Below are 14,937 nucleotides of genomic sequence, written 5' to 3'. Positions count from 1 at the left end.
AGCGGTATTTGTCTTCCAACTATTTTTCTCAAAACCTTTTTTTTTTTTTTAGGCATTAAACTATTTTACAAAATACATATTAATTGCGAGCAATTGAGTTTTTGAGTTATTCAGTAATGAACCACACACTAAGAGCTATGTCATTTCTGGTATTCTGGTTAGTTTCAGCTAATTCATGTCACATTGTTACTGGTCCCAGACTACATTAATATGCAGCAATATTTTTGACAAGTATACTTAAAATTCCTAATTTAACTCTTCATCATCTTTAATAGATGAATAAGACTCCTAAATTAATTCTTTTGGGCTGCTATGTCTCAGTTGCATGAGTGCTTATGGAAGGTCAATATAGGTCATAGAGAAATAATATAAAACTAAAACAGGCATTGCATGTTTTTGTACTTATCCATTCATCTCAACTCTGTAGAACTGTACAGCTTTTTTAGAAACATTTACTCCTTATTCTTACGATTCCAAACTATATACCAGGACAGGTTACAAAAGAGAAACTAGCAGAGGAACTTTGCCTGTGACATGCAGGGATGGTACATGTCACATGAATGGGTTTGGGATGTACTGGGATGAACCCAGTGATGACCCAAATGATGAACCCAAAGCTCAGAGTCAAGTTGTAGAGCTGTAACTAGAAAGAGGTGACAATAAAAGCTTCTGTACCTACTTTAGCAGAGCAAAAATAAACAAGGAAAACTTCTTGGCAAAGGACTATGAAACTTGCTTTGGTCAGCTTGAACTAACTAGATGACCTCCAAAGGTCCCTTCCAACAAGCAGAAATAATCTCCATCAAAACTATGCCTAGGCAGAAGAAAATTTTACAGCAAACTTCTTGATTCCAATCTGCTTTTGACAGCAGTGAGGTTTTGTTCTTTGTAAGTATTTATGTCTGAAGCTGTCTTTTTATCCAAATGCAACTTTTTGCTTTTGTATACATCATTCCTCGTTGATACCACAGTAAGCATTTTGAAAGGAGAAGCATACTCCTAAAAACATCCCCAAAACTGTTTCTAATTTGAGCATACAGTGAATAACTTGAACATGAGTGTTACAAACTCACTTAACTTTAAACATGTGAATCATCAACAGAACAACTCAGAAACTGAACATTAAAGCATATTTAGGTGTTACATTTGGATTGCAGATCTAGAAATGAGAAACAGTATCATTGCTCCCCTTTTGATTCTGAGGAATACCAGTCCTTATAGTAAGATAAACAGTTTGTATAGACTTAACCACTGGAAGCCAGGTAGTCACTGACTGGAAGCCTAAAAAAAGTTCTGAGGAATTCCTGCAGGGCCATTTAAATAAGGTATGATTCCTAGCCATCAAAAGTTATGAGCTTTCCAAGACAGAGAGAAATTTGAGACATGAGAAAGAACTTGACATCTTGTTGGATATACCAAGCAGAACAGAATTGAACAGAACTTATACATAAACATAAAGATGTATGAGGAGCAGCTGAGGTCCCTTGTTTTTTTCAGAACAGAGCAGACTGAGGGGAGGCCTCATGGCGGCCTGCAGCTCCCTCACGAGGGGAGTGGAGGGGCAGGCGCTGAGCTCTGCTCTCTGGGGACAGCAACAGGACCCGAGGGAATGGTATGGAGCTGCGACAGGGGAGGGTCAGTCTGGGGGTTAGGGAAAGGGTCTGCACCCAGAAGGGGGTTGGGCACTGGGACAGGCTCCCTAGGGTCATGGTCCTTCATGCCAGTTGGAAAAGCACCAAACCTTCCAGAGTTCAAGAAGCATTTGGACAATGCTCTCCAACACAGGATTCGATTTTTGGGTGGTCCTGTGTGGAGCCAAGAGTTAGATTCAATGGTCTTTGCGGGTTCCTTCCAACTCAGGGTTTATGATTATATGATTGTATGACTTTACATTACTAATATAATATTGTTAAGTAGATGTTTATAGTATCTTAAGCCAAAAATAACCTGGTCCCTAGGAAACTAAATGAAGACTTAACAATGGCTTATATATATATATACACATATATATATTGCTTCAGTGCATTCTAAAAATCAAAACAAATCAGGTGAAATCTCTGATCAACTTTGTCTGGAGTCATGTGATCCACATTGCTATGCTGACAGAGAAACCAATTCACTCAGAAAGGTGAAGACCTCCTTAGTACTGGAGGGCATATTTAAATATGTCTTTCCTCAGAAGCTAGAGATCTGTAGGACAAACTTTAATTCTTGTGCAGTATAATTATATGTGAGGCTATCAAACTGTCCAAAAATATCATGGCTACAAAGAAAACAACAGACTTTCAAACAGTTTGTCCCATATGATCATAAATGTCAACAATAGTAGAATTCAGACAGAATTTAGGACTATTCTGACCACTTTACTCTCCTGAACATTTCTAGGCAAGTAGAGAATGGGTTTCAGGATTCACCTGATGAGGGGAGAGAGCTTCAGATTCTTCTGGCCTCCACCAGCGTGTAGAGAGACAGGAATTCCTGGGAGGGCTGTGGAGAGAGACAGGGAACCCAGATTTGGTGTCACTGTACGCAGGAGTCAAACAGAGTTTCTGGGGGCTATGTGTTGTTTATGATTGCTCCAAGATGCAATAGGGGTGGATTCGGTGTTTCAGCATCTTATAGTTCAAAGCCTTTTTGAGTATCTTCCATCTTTGGTGTCCAGACTCTGGTGAAGGTTATACACCATTCTCTAGGAAGAAATATGATTTCTTCTTGAATTTGTATACCCATGTTGTTCACTTATATGACTAAAGATAATTCCTTTACTTGAATTTGACTTTTTTGCTTTTACACAAATAAAGTAAAAATATAAAGGGAAAGAGAAAAGATAATTTCAGTTCCTAAAGCATCCACTTGGCAAAGGCCATCTGGTATTTATCTATGTCATTAACTGACTTCACAGCTGAAGACTTCAAAGAGGAGCTGTGTGGGAACTGGAAATTAGGTTATTTCAAAATTTTTTTTTGTTTTAACTCAGATCAATATATTATATTTATAAATTTCTTTAAAAAAAAAAAAAAGAATTTCAATATATAATTTCAGCCTCATAGCATGATTTCAAGAGGAAATCAAAACATCTTAATATTTTTATTCTATTTTCTAGTTTAGTTAGTGCAATTTTTTTTTTCAAATTGTTTTTCCACTTTCTATCAAAAAAATCCTAATATTTTCTTTAAAACTCTTAAATATTTCACAATGTTTTATTTATTTATTTATTTATTCATTTATTTATTTTTAATGGACTCTCCTCCAAATCACATCATTTCTATGTTGCTGTTCAGACTGAATTCCACTTTGTTTCACTGGAGAACATTGCAAAATTTACAACTATCAGCTGCCTAGAAGATGCAATTAAACACTCTTTAAAGGAAAATGAGAAATTCTGTGGATATTTGTGCTGACTGTCCCTGATCTTTCTTGGTGGTCATCACAGTAAGTTCACATGCATGCCCTGCAGATATTCCATTTAATCTGTGCTCCAGTCTGCTCAGTCACATCCTCCTGCTCCCCAGGCATGAAATATTCCACCTTGCAGCTTGCAGGAGTGTTTCTTTAAAATTGGAAATTGGGCATACCTTACATGCAGAATTCACCTTGCCATACTTGCTACATGGTATTCAAAAAAAAAAAAAAAAGTCTCTGGTAGAACCTTAGTTTACGTTTGCCAAGTCCCTCTATTAGAATAAGCCAGTACTGGTTATTTGTTTTGCTGTTGTCTCATTCTGTTTCAAACAAGGCAAAGTATGCCACTATTTATTAACAATTTGAACTACAAAGACTACATCATTAAAAAAATATATATGTATATATTTACCAGAGAGCTTAAACTTTTACAAGTAAAGAAAAGAACATGTTTAGGGAAAGCATGAGCAGTTTCCAAGTCACAGTTTTGTTGGAAGTAAGAGCGTACAAAATTGCAGTGGAAGTTAATGTGCATTTTTAACCTTCATGGAAGCCAATAGGTAGCCTTGGTATTACAGCTGCAAAACACAAATATTTCATGTGATGTGTTGTTGTGATATAGTAATTTTATGCTTTCCACTTTGCAGATTAGGAAAGAAAAAAATCAGAGTCCAGTGTGTTCCCCTCACATGATTTATTTGCAGAGCTTCTAGAAGCATATTCCACATGTGCCTGTGATGCATGCCAGAAACAGTAAATGCATGTCATTATGGTGGCTCTGTTGTTATCTACAGCTACAGAGAGCACAGAATAAATCTATGCTTTTGAAAGTTTGTAAAAAGCATAACTATTTTTAAAGTTCTGTTTTAATTAGAGCTGTGAGTGGGGGGAGAAATAGGCTACTCCATGAGGGATTTTTAAAGGTGTGGTTGGGATGAAACATAGGCCTGAATTTAGAAGAGCTCCAAAGGGTTGTATCATGTACAGTAGCCGTTGCCAATGGTCTGGTGCGTATATACAAATATACACTGATACAAAGGCCTAGATTTTCAAAACATTTATTATCCAAGTTTGGAATCATTTTTTTTGTAGATAACATGTCTCAGCCTAGCCAATTTAGTTCTGAGTACTTCCAAAAGATATCCCACTTCACTTGCCTAAATGGGAGCTAAGCTCTTTACAACATTTGACCCCAAATGCCGGCTCCAAATGCTTGAAAATCTGGCCCTATAATGTATATGCGCACAGCACGCATCATTGTGTTTGCAATTATGTGCTATGTACAGATGAACAGATAGTGAGACATTTGATTATGATTAAACAGATCACATTCATTTTTAGCAAATGTTAAGAAAAAACTGCTAAGAAAATCCAGCTGAGTCCCAGCGAATGTCTGAAACCTGTGTTCACAGCAAATGTGGGTGGGCGGTCCTGAACTGTTTATGTATGCTGGCCGAGAGACAACAACACAACCAACTCCAACTGCTGGAAACCAGATGAGAAGGTGCAGCTAGCTTAGCAGGATAGGCAATATGCCTCTAGAAGGGAACATTATGCGAAGAAACAACAGGTCAAAGTCACAACATGCGTAACACTTAGAGACCTCTCCTCAACTGTTGTTTGACAAACTGTTTTCAAAAAGCATGACTTATTAGAAAATAAAGTGATTACAAAAATAACTACAGTACAATTCAGAACAAAAATAGAAGAATTGGAATGGGAAAAAAACACAACCAAACAGCAAAACTTTCCCCATTATTTTGCAATACATTTGCAAAGTTTAAAGTTAGAAAGGCTAGAAGAGTTGTTTCCAGGGCTAACACATTTAACCATGCTACAATCTGTTTACAAGTTGTTAACTTTTTATCATATTGTCCTTCCAAAAAAAGGGGGGAGGCAAAAAGTCTCATCAAAATGTGTATTTCTTAAAAAAAAAAAAAAAAAAAAAAAAAAGTGAACTGGCACTCCTCTTATATTGATAGCATATATACTCCAGCCACAGCCCCCCCATCAAAGGTAGCTACCTTGCAGGATGATTCAGTGGAAGATATAAAGAGGGATGGCTGAGTAGAGATTTACGCTGCAATAAATTTTGATATTCTTGATTGGTCAGTATCCTTTTAGTATGCTTTGGAAACAAAACCCAGTCCATCAAGAAGATTCATCCCCATGCCATCAGGACTGCATCCATGTTTAATTTCTTATCCAACAGAGAGAATGAGTCTTCTTCCCTTCCCTTCCCTTCCCTTCCCTTCCCTTCCCTTCCCTTCCCTTCCCTTCCCTTCCCTTCCCTTCCCTTCCCTTCCCTTCCCTTCCCTTCCCTTCCCTTCCCTTCCCTTCCCTTCCCTTCCCTTCCCTTCCCTTCCCTTCCCTTCCCTTCCCTTCCCTCATCATCCTGTGCTTTGAAATGCTACATAGAATTTTTAATTTTTTTTTCAGTAGCACCTTCAGCTTCCTGGGAATTAAAACTAGTAAGAAAAAGAACTCTGCCTTTTTTTTTTTTTTTTTTTTTAATGAAAGTACTATGTAGTACTTTCATTAATAAACCCCAATTTCTAGTTTCAGCTGGTAGGTTTCCCATGGGTCTCCTGGAGGTACCATTCCAGAGACATGCAGGTCACACCGTTGAGAAATTTTCTCTTTTTCTCTCCTTCCATTTGGCTTGCCTTTGTCTTTAATTTCATTCTACTGACTTGTCCCCATATTTTATTTTTTCCTGGTTGCCTACCATCTCAAAGTGCTAGAAGTATCCTGATGATCCCTTATGTCCTGATGACTTGTCTTCATTAAGCCCAATAATTACTTCACAGAAGGCAGCTTCTTGTGGTCAACAGGATCCTATTGGACTTGGTAACTAGAAATACACTCCTACTTTTCTTGAAAGACCAAGCCCCTATTTTTTTCTCAAAACATACAAACTCTGCTCTTAGCATGTTTACTTACCTTACCATTCTATACATTTCTGTAAGGCTACACCACTAAAAACTGACAAATTCTGCTATCCAGCTACTAAATCATCAGTAATGTCACTAGATGCCCCAGTCAGAAGGTGCAGGTAGATGTAATGAAATTTAGTCTTCTGTGAAAGTTCCACTCCAATTTCTCCCAATCAAAACCTCTGATCCTCAAAGATTTCCATGAGATCTGGTGTGTTCAGATCAGGTTTCTGCTGAAGCTGGTGGATGTTAAATTGCTACAGGTGAGCTTATACGTAACTTCAGAGTGATTTGCATGAAAGAAGTAAGAATTTCAGCTTACCTGGTACATTTTCAGCCATATAATAATATGAGATACTCCATGAGATCCTTTCCTCAGAAGAGAATCTCTGAATGGAAAGTGATTGCTAACACCAAGAAGGTGGATATGGTTATTTAGAAGAAAGCTGTCTTTTCTGAGCATATAAGGTCTTGAAGAGCTTTCTTCTTCAGAAGTGTAAGCTGAAAAATTACTAGCACATACATTTTTAAACCAAACATCGTGAGTTTTTTAAGCTGTTCTACTTTGATGTATTTGCCAAAGTCCCATTTCAAGATTCAATATTTCCTCTGTTGTCATCATTAGCAGTATCATTAAGTGTTTCAAGGGAGCCAAAGTCTTGAGTGTTAAGTCTTCAGAAGTAAAAGCATGGAATAAAGACTCTTAAATCGAGGTGGCATTAAACAAAAACTTCCAAAATAGAAATTGAAGTGAAAATTAAAAATAACTTATTTTTCTGAGATACAGAAACATTATATTGATGTGTTGTTATGCATTAAGACAAATGTCAGTCCATCACAGTGTGTAACCACTAGTATTTAACAGTAAACAGATAATGAAGAGGTAAGAAATTCCTGGCAGCAAAAACTCTCCAGGTGGGATTTGTTGTGAATATTTGTATGCATAAATTCAGCAGGCTTTTAGAATAGCTGTGAATAGCCTGGTTTGATATTTGTTATAGGAGGTTTAACCTCATGACTAAAAAAGGAAAAGAAACAAAATAAATCGCTTCTCACCCCCACTCAAAAAGAAAAAAAAAAAAAACAAACACACAAAGTTATGAAGGATGACTGAAAGTTAAAACAAGAAAGAAATCTGTGGGTGTGGGGGAGGAGAGGGTGCAGTTTGTAATCTGCACATTTACTTAAAAATATCTGATTGATTTACAAAACACTATACCACCCTTGGGTCAGCCTGTTTCTGAGGCACAGAAAATACAGAAAGATAAGCTGTAACCTTGTCCTTTCTTTCAATAAATATAAATATAATAATAATAATAAAATAATAATAATAATAATAATAATAATAATAATACAGTTATTTTTTTACTATGAAATCTGTCTTTCAATATGGATAATATGAAGAACCTTATATGTATTTACATGTATGTGTATAAAAGAGGGGTATTTTAAGAGAAGGAGACAGTATATTATCCAGATAATAATGAAAAAGGCCAGACAACATTTCATTCTCAGAGAGAATATCTTTTTTCATTGTTGATTAGTGACCAATGCTTATGTTGGACCTGTACTGAAATACATTTTAAACTAGGATCATATCAGTAGGCTCTGTTTTCAAGCCAGTTTAAAACTACTTTTCAGCTCCTCTCTTTTCCCCTTTAAAGCAATCGTTTTTAACAAAGATTCTGTATGCAAAGCTTTGGTGCCTGTGCTGACTGAGATTCAGTGTAAGATGTCTGGCTGAGCAAATGTGTTGCTAATACATGACCAAAAAAAGAATCTAGCTGTGTTAATGCCGCATTGCTAATTGGAGTAAACTGTAAGAGGGGAAGGTCCCTTCAGAAAAGCAAATATGTATTTCCTGAAGTACTTATTAGAAGCAGATCTGTGAAATTAAGAAGCAAGCAAATCAGAAAGGAAACACACAACCAACTTTGTGCTCATTTTAAAGAAATGTTGTAATCATAAAAACCAAATGATATTAAGGAATGCGGTAAGCACAACAGTTAGGTCATTTAGTAAATAGGACTCCACTGTTCTGAACACAGAAAAGCTGATGTGAAGTTCTACACCCGGGCAAGCATAGCATCACCTTACATTGCCAAAATGTCTGGCAACAGTTACTTTTTAGAGAGCTGCTTCCTAAAAATAGATCTGCCAGCTGAGACTGAAACTGTTAAGTGCTTTGGTTAGTCACCATAGACTAATGAGCTGCTTTTGAATAAGATTGGTAGTTTAAAATTACTTAGCATACTAGAAGCTCTTGTATCGCAGAGAAAAAGGTGATGAAAGAGAAAAGATGCTGTGATATAAAAAGCATTTATGATAGCAGTTATACTCTCAATGAAAGGTTGATGGATACCACCATGAAAAGGGGGGAGAGGGGAAGAAAAAAGAAAAAAAAAAAAAAAGGAAAAAAAACAGCAATGACAACAACAACAAAACCAACCTGCCAGAAAGATCAGGAATGCACCAATCTTCAGGCTTAAAAAAATAATATAAATGTTGGCAGAGATTAGAGGAATTGAAATAAGTAATTTTACTACTTTAACTCTTCTGAAACAGCAATAAAACTTATCACAATAGGGGCCTCGCAAAAGCTACACATAATTGTTTTGCCTTTAAAAAAAAAAAAAGGAATAATTTCAACATTTGTTTTTATTTTCACTTGTTAAAAATGGCTTTAACGAGTGGCAGAATCCTCTGTAATTCTGGAAGCAAGTTTTCCCCTCCTGATATTCCTAAAAAAAAAAAAAAAAAAAAAAAAAGACAAAATCTACAAAAATCAGTCATTAACCTCAGAAGAAATAGAATTCATTCACAATTGGTTTATGAAAATTTTCCATTCCGAATGGAAAGGAGGACATCCAGCTAGATTACTCAGATAGATTCTCTGTGTGACCTCAGTTAGTGTACTCATATACATATGTATGCATAATAAATGCAGTGCTGGCAACTCACAGTGAATGCTATAACACTAGAGTTTTGTTTTTTTCAATTAACAAGACAAGACACCATCGAAATTTACTTGCAGAAAAATCTGCTGATAAAAAATTAGAAGGTAAAGGGATAAAAATTAGAAGGTAAAGAAAAAAATGTTAAATCTTTCTTTTCCTTATATATTTGATTTTTGAATACTAGGAGAGTAGCAAAATGGGGAAATAATATCAGCCCAGATCTATCCCTTAATAATAGTCTTTCACAAAAACTTCAGGGATCATTGAATTCTGAAGAAATATCACAAATCTCTAGGCAAATTCTTGCCACTGTTTCATCAGGTATAGTCTAATTAGCGACAAATACTAAGCCCCTTTATAGTCTCTGACACCATAGGAACAATTCATACTCTGAAATCTAGAACCACTCCACAGCTACCAACTACTAAGTAGTTAATAACATCTAACCAAGGATATTACCCTGTACTTCTTGGATAGAGAGAGTGTTGTGCAGGCAAAATGTAATATTGGAGCATAGAATAAAAGTTAAGAGTAACCTGTTTATGCCAAAGGCTGGAGAGTGGAGAAGAGCTGGGGGAAAACTTTGTAGAGTTGAGTGACTGTAGTTGGTCTTAGAAATATTGGAAGGATGAGGATTGTTGAATATTCTTTTAGAAAAAGTGACCACTATGCTCTGGAGATGTGCTTCACTGATTCAGATCCCTCTTGAGGCCACAGCTGTACCAAATTAACTTTCCAAGACTTGGAATTGGGCTAAAGGACTCTTTTGCTGTTTTTTGCTGCTGCCACACTAGACTGTTGCCTTATGCTTAGATTCACAAAGCTGTGATTCATTGCAAAATAACACTACAGAATGAGGTTCATCTGTTTCTTCCATAAGAGGAATATGTTGGAATGAAAGCTTAAAAAAGCATGACTTGTGCTTGTAAAGTGTTCAAACACAGGTCAAGGGTCTTATGAACTTTATAGGATGTGTTTGTCTGTATAATGCAATATTTTCTATTTTGTTTGGTAGAGGATGCACAAGGTGTTTGCAACAGGAGGAACAGTCTTTCCATTGCAGAGAACAGAATTTAGCCACACTTCCATCATGCTGCTGAGGCTCATATGATTTTCAAGAATGAATTCCAGGATGAGGTAGATTTTTAATGGCACAGGACTTCCATGCACTGTAAAAGATACTGAGGCATTCAATATCAGGTTTACATGGAACTAGAGTATTAGCCATACTCTGGCCATTGTTCTAAGCTATCTCTCTTTTATGTCCTTGATGTTAGCAATATTTTCGGATGCCTCTGTATTGATTAAAAGCAACACTATTCAAAAGAGGGTGTCCTTTTCTTTTCTCTCTTCTTTAGATTCTAGTAATAGAAGTTTGATTCCCCATAAAGAGATTTACAAGAATGAAAAGTTCAAAGTACTGACAAATAATATAAAATGCACATCGCTTAGAGTAGTTCCCAAAGTCATATGCATAATTTCACTCCTTCTGAGCAATTGTTTATAGCAACTGCTCTCTTTATTCATTTTTATGTGAGAGAAAGCACCGTGACTATTTAGATAAGAACTGAAATTGCTACCAAGACACTGTTACAGTCATCTGTCTCTTCTGTACCTCTCAGCTGAAAATACAATGTTTATGCTCCAAACTGCTTTACTACTTCTGCTACTTTCCACTCTTATGAGACCCTACCAAAACAGCTATCACAGTCTGGCTGGTTGTGATTCCAAGCAGAGTCCATCCTACTGAAGGGGAGGCCCATAGTTGGGGTGGCCCAGCAGTATTCTTCCCGGTTCTTCACCTTGTGAGAAGCAGCAGCAGCAGTAAGAAGCAACACAACTACGCTCTGGGTAAGAAGAAAAGAGCTGTGTTTGGGCTTTATGTAAAATATTCTGAAGTAAACAAGAAGTTAGCATGAGCCCCATGGACAAAAGATTGTGTTATCTCTGTGTGCTCCTACAAGTATAGTGTGTGGACCAAATCTGTCAAAACAAAGTTGTTTGATTATCCTACTTTGGTGATAAATTCAATTAAGAATAATACACGTTTCTCAGCTACCAGGATTAAAATAGCCTATAAGCAATATATTGATTCAGTTATGAAACAGCAATATTAAAGAGAAAATTTTGCAACCTCAGAATAAGCAGAAAAATATTTCAAGAAAGGAGATTGCTTAAAAACAGATACAGCATATCACGAAAAATGTTAGGCAGATAAGCATTGCAGGAGCCCAATATCTGTGTTTCAGATTTTATCATCACAGGGTTAATTTTGTATCTACTAAAGATGATTTAATAATTAAGTATACATATAAGTGTAATAATAAAGTATATACATCACATGAAAATGAAACACACTTACAGTGCAGATCTTCGAGTATGTATGCAACTTTTTAAACTACAAGTCAATCTTGCAAATCTCAATTTTAAAGTAAATTTCTTTCTTAAATTTACTATTATAGCAAAAGAGTAAGACCCAATTTTCACAGTTGTAAATTACATTGTAAGTTAAATTCTGGATAAAAAAAATAAAAATAAATAAATAAATAAATGTATGTATGATGAAATAAGAGATAAATCTACTGTAACTAGAAACTCAGCTATGGATTCAGTAAAGAAAAGTGACTGTTTTTTTCTGGGATCAGAGATAGCTTTGAATGTACAGTATCTCATTTGTAATTGAATGCAGAACTGCTGGTAAATAAGAGACCTGCTTCATTATGGCTGCCCCACAGTTACTCTAAACCTTATTTTGCAACAGTGTGGGGAGAATAAAACTTCTTATGTTGGTTGTCCTTCACTCTGAGACAGGATAATCTTTGAGAAACATTTTATGGTGCATCTTTTGAAGAAAAGTGCATCAGCCTTTACTGAAAAAAATAATAAAAAAGTTTGGTTGACCTTGAAAATAAAGCATTCATGAGAAGTATGAGCAGAGGTTTTCATTATTCCCTGAGCCCTCCCTCCAGAGAGACAAAAAATTGCACCCTCCATTGCAGCTCTACAATGCCAAGTTACCAGGCAACAGATCCTTTGTGGTGGGTCACCAAGGCGACTGGGATAAACAACATCATAAATCCCATTACCTAGCTAAACACCAGGACTGAGCTATAAAAGGAGAAAGAGTCACTGAGGAGTCTGAAGAGATAATGTGAAAGAGTGACAATGGGATTGAAAATAAATTGCTGTGGGTGATGTTATAGTTAATATGGTGGTTAGTGTGGTTTTCATTGCCATACTTTCTCTTTTTCCATTTTCCTGCAAACCATTCCAAACCACAGTTCTCTTAATTTAGAAAGTACATTATCAGAATAATCAAGGTGACTAAGGAATACCTCTACACTCGCAGGTAAACCTTCAGCTGTAGTAAAACCAAACGGTGCACAGAATTGTGCTAACTTTGTAACAGTGGGTTGAAAATCATTTGGGGCAGACAAATCAGAGCTAAAGATGTTTGGTAGCCTACAGTGGTTGAGCAGATGCTTCCATGAGTAGCGGAAAGTCAAAATAGGTAGTCTTTGCCCAACAGAACAAAACACAGTCCACTCTTGCCCCCAGTGAGCATACTGAGAAATTCAGATTGGGCACAGAAGCAGGTCAGATGTGAGAGCATGCACATGCACCCCCAGAAGTGTCTTGTAGCTGGAGAGACTACAGCAAAAGACCATAACAAGACAAAGACCTGAGCTGTGCAAGTGGAGTTTTCCTGAACTCAGCAGTGGTAGATCTAATATCAGTTTGGACACCCATGTCAACAAGTCACATCAAGCAGCACCTTTAAAAGATGGAAGAGATACAGTTTTGCACCTTTGAGTGGAAAGAAGTGCATTTGTCTACTTAATATCTATTTAATTGTATACTTCAGTGTATGTTACAGCTGGGGAACTTTGGAACTTCTACCTGCTTAAATCCTACTTCCTTTTAGGTTGACTATCTTTTTAAAATACCTTTTGGTGCCACAAGCTCCCCCTAATACTGTGTCTGTTTAGTTGACTATGCATTTTGTTGCAATCCTCGCATCTACAGATTGATCCAATGACAATTTTTGTGACTCTTACTATAACTGCAAGTATGATCAACATACAATACTTATGTAATTCTTTCAAGTATGTGTAGATTGATATACATGTACATCTACTTGAGTTCTGTTTTTAATCTGACCTTACGATTTTTTTCTTGAGTTGTGTGCACTTGTTCACTCCCAAGGAAAGAAATTCCAATACTCATAGCACTTTTCTTATCTGTATTTATAGTGCAGATGAGCTGAACAACTTTAAAAGTAGATATATGATCTGCTATTGCATATTTAATTATTAAAAAAAAAAAAAAAAAAAAAAAAAGGTATATAAAAGTTAAGATGTATTTACAACAGCAAACTAGTAATAGTACTGAGGATTATATCACTTTGAGTGTATATGGATTATGTTAGAGCACTCCTTATTCCATACATTACCAGCTCTAGGCTTTTAAAAGTATATTACTTAATAAATATTTTGCAAAGGTCCAGCAATAATATAAGAAAAAAAAATATTTTACGGACATCTTCATTGGAACAAATTGCAGATTTCTTTGGCCTTAACCTTCCCCTCCGCTCCTTCTTTAAAAGAGAAGCAACTTTTAAAAATGGATTAGTTAATGAAGCAAGAGCAGAAGGCTCTATCTCTTGATCCATATAGTTGTACATTGTAGGGTAAACAATATACATTTCAGTTTATATTCATCATTGTATTATTGTATTTAATAGCCAAAATTAGACAGCAAGGTACACTGACTTTTAGAAAACTGAAGTGAAAATCACAGTACTTCATGTCAAATTCATTAGCAGCTTTCTAACCTTTAAGTCTTACTTCAATATAAAGAGGTCTGACATACCAGAAGTGTCCTAAAATACCTTTCCAGTTGTGACTGTGTTCAAAATCTAAGTTTCTGTGGATGAATGTTGTTTTGTTTGTTTGTTCGTTTTTAGGTCTCATCTCTCTCTTTCTTGATTAAATTATTCTCCAACCGATTTACTAATGCATTTTGAGTGAGAGATTGATTGGAACAACAAATCTTCTTCTGAATCTTCAGTGTCCCACAAAATGGGCATGAGCACAAGACAAGCATACAGGCCAATCAAGGACAGTAAAGAAATATTGTCATTTATTGTTTGGATGAGGAAAGCTTTGCATGCATGCAGAAACACAAGCTCTTCTTGTGTATTACCAAAATTGTCAAGGCAGCTTGAGAAATTATGGCTATTCTACGGCTATGCCACTGTCTGAATAGATCTGAGCTTGACAGCTGATGTTGTGAAAATAGTAACTGGAAGATATTGTTCCTTCTTATGCTGTTGTGGAGTTTAGGAATAAAAAAGAAGACTTCTGTCAGACAGCAGAGATAGAAAAAAAAAAAAAAAGACTTCTGTCATAAGACAGCTGCAAAAACATGACTGCTGACCAGAATTAATGTCTGCTAATGGAGAGAAAGAATTTTGTTCTATTGCAAGGAAATAGTTTCATCCTTCTCCCTATTCTTTATCACTTGTGGAGCTCATGTGGAGAACTTTACCCATCCTTCTCCCACAGTTTTTGCAGGTATATGTTTAACAAAAGATCATGTAAACAATAGCAACTTCTCAGGTTTTGTTCCTTTCTTTATTG

The sequence above is a fragment of the Netta rufina genome (assembly GCF_964035555.1).
Source record: "Netta rufina genome assembly, chromosome: Z".
Classification (NCBI taxonomy): domain Eukaryota; kingdom Metazoa; phylum Chordata; class Aves; order Anseriformes; family Anatidae; genus Netta; species Netta rufina.
The sequence above is the reverse complement of the archived record's forward strand: the minus strand, read 5'-3'. Positions refer to the sequence as shown.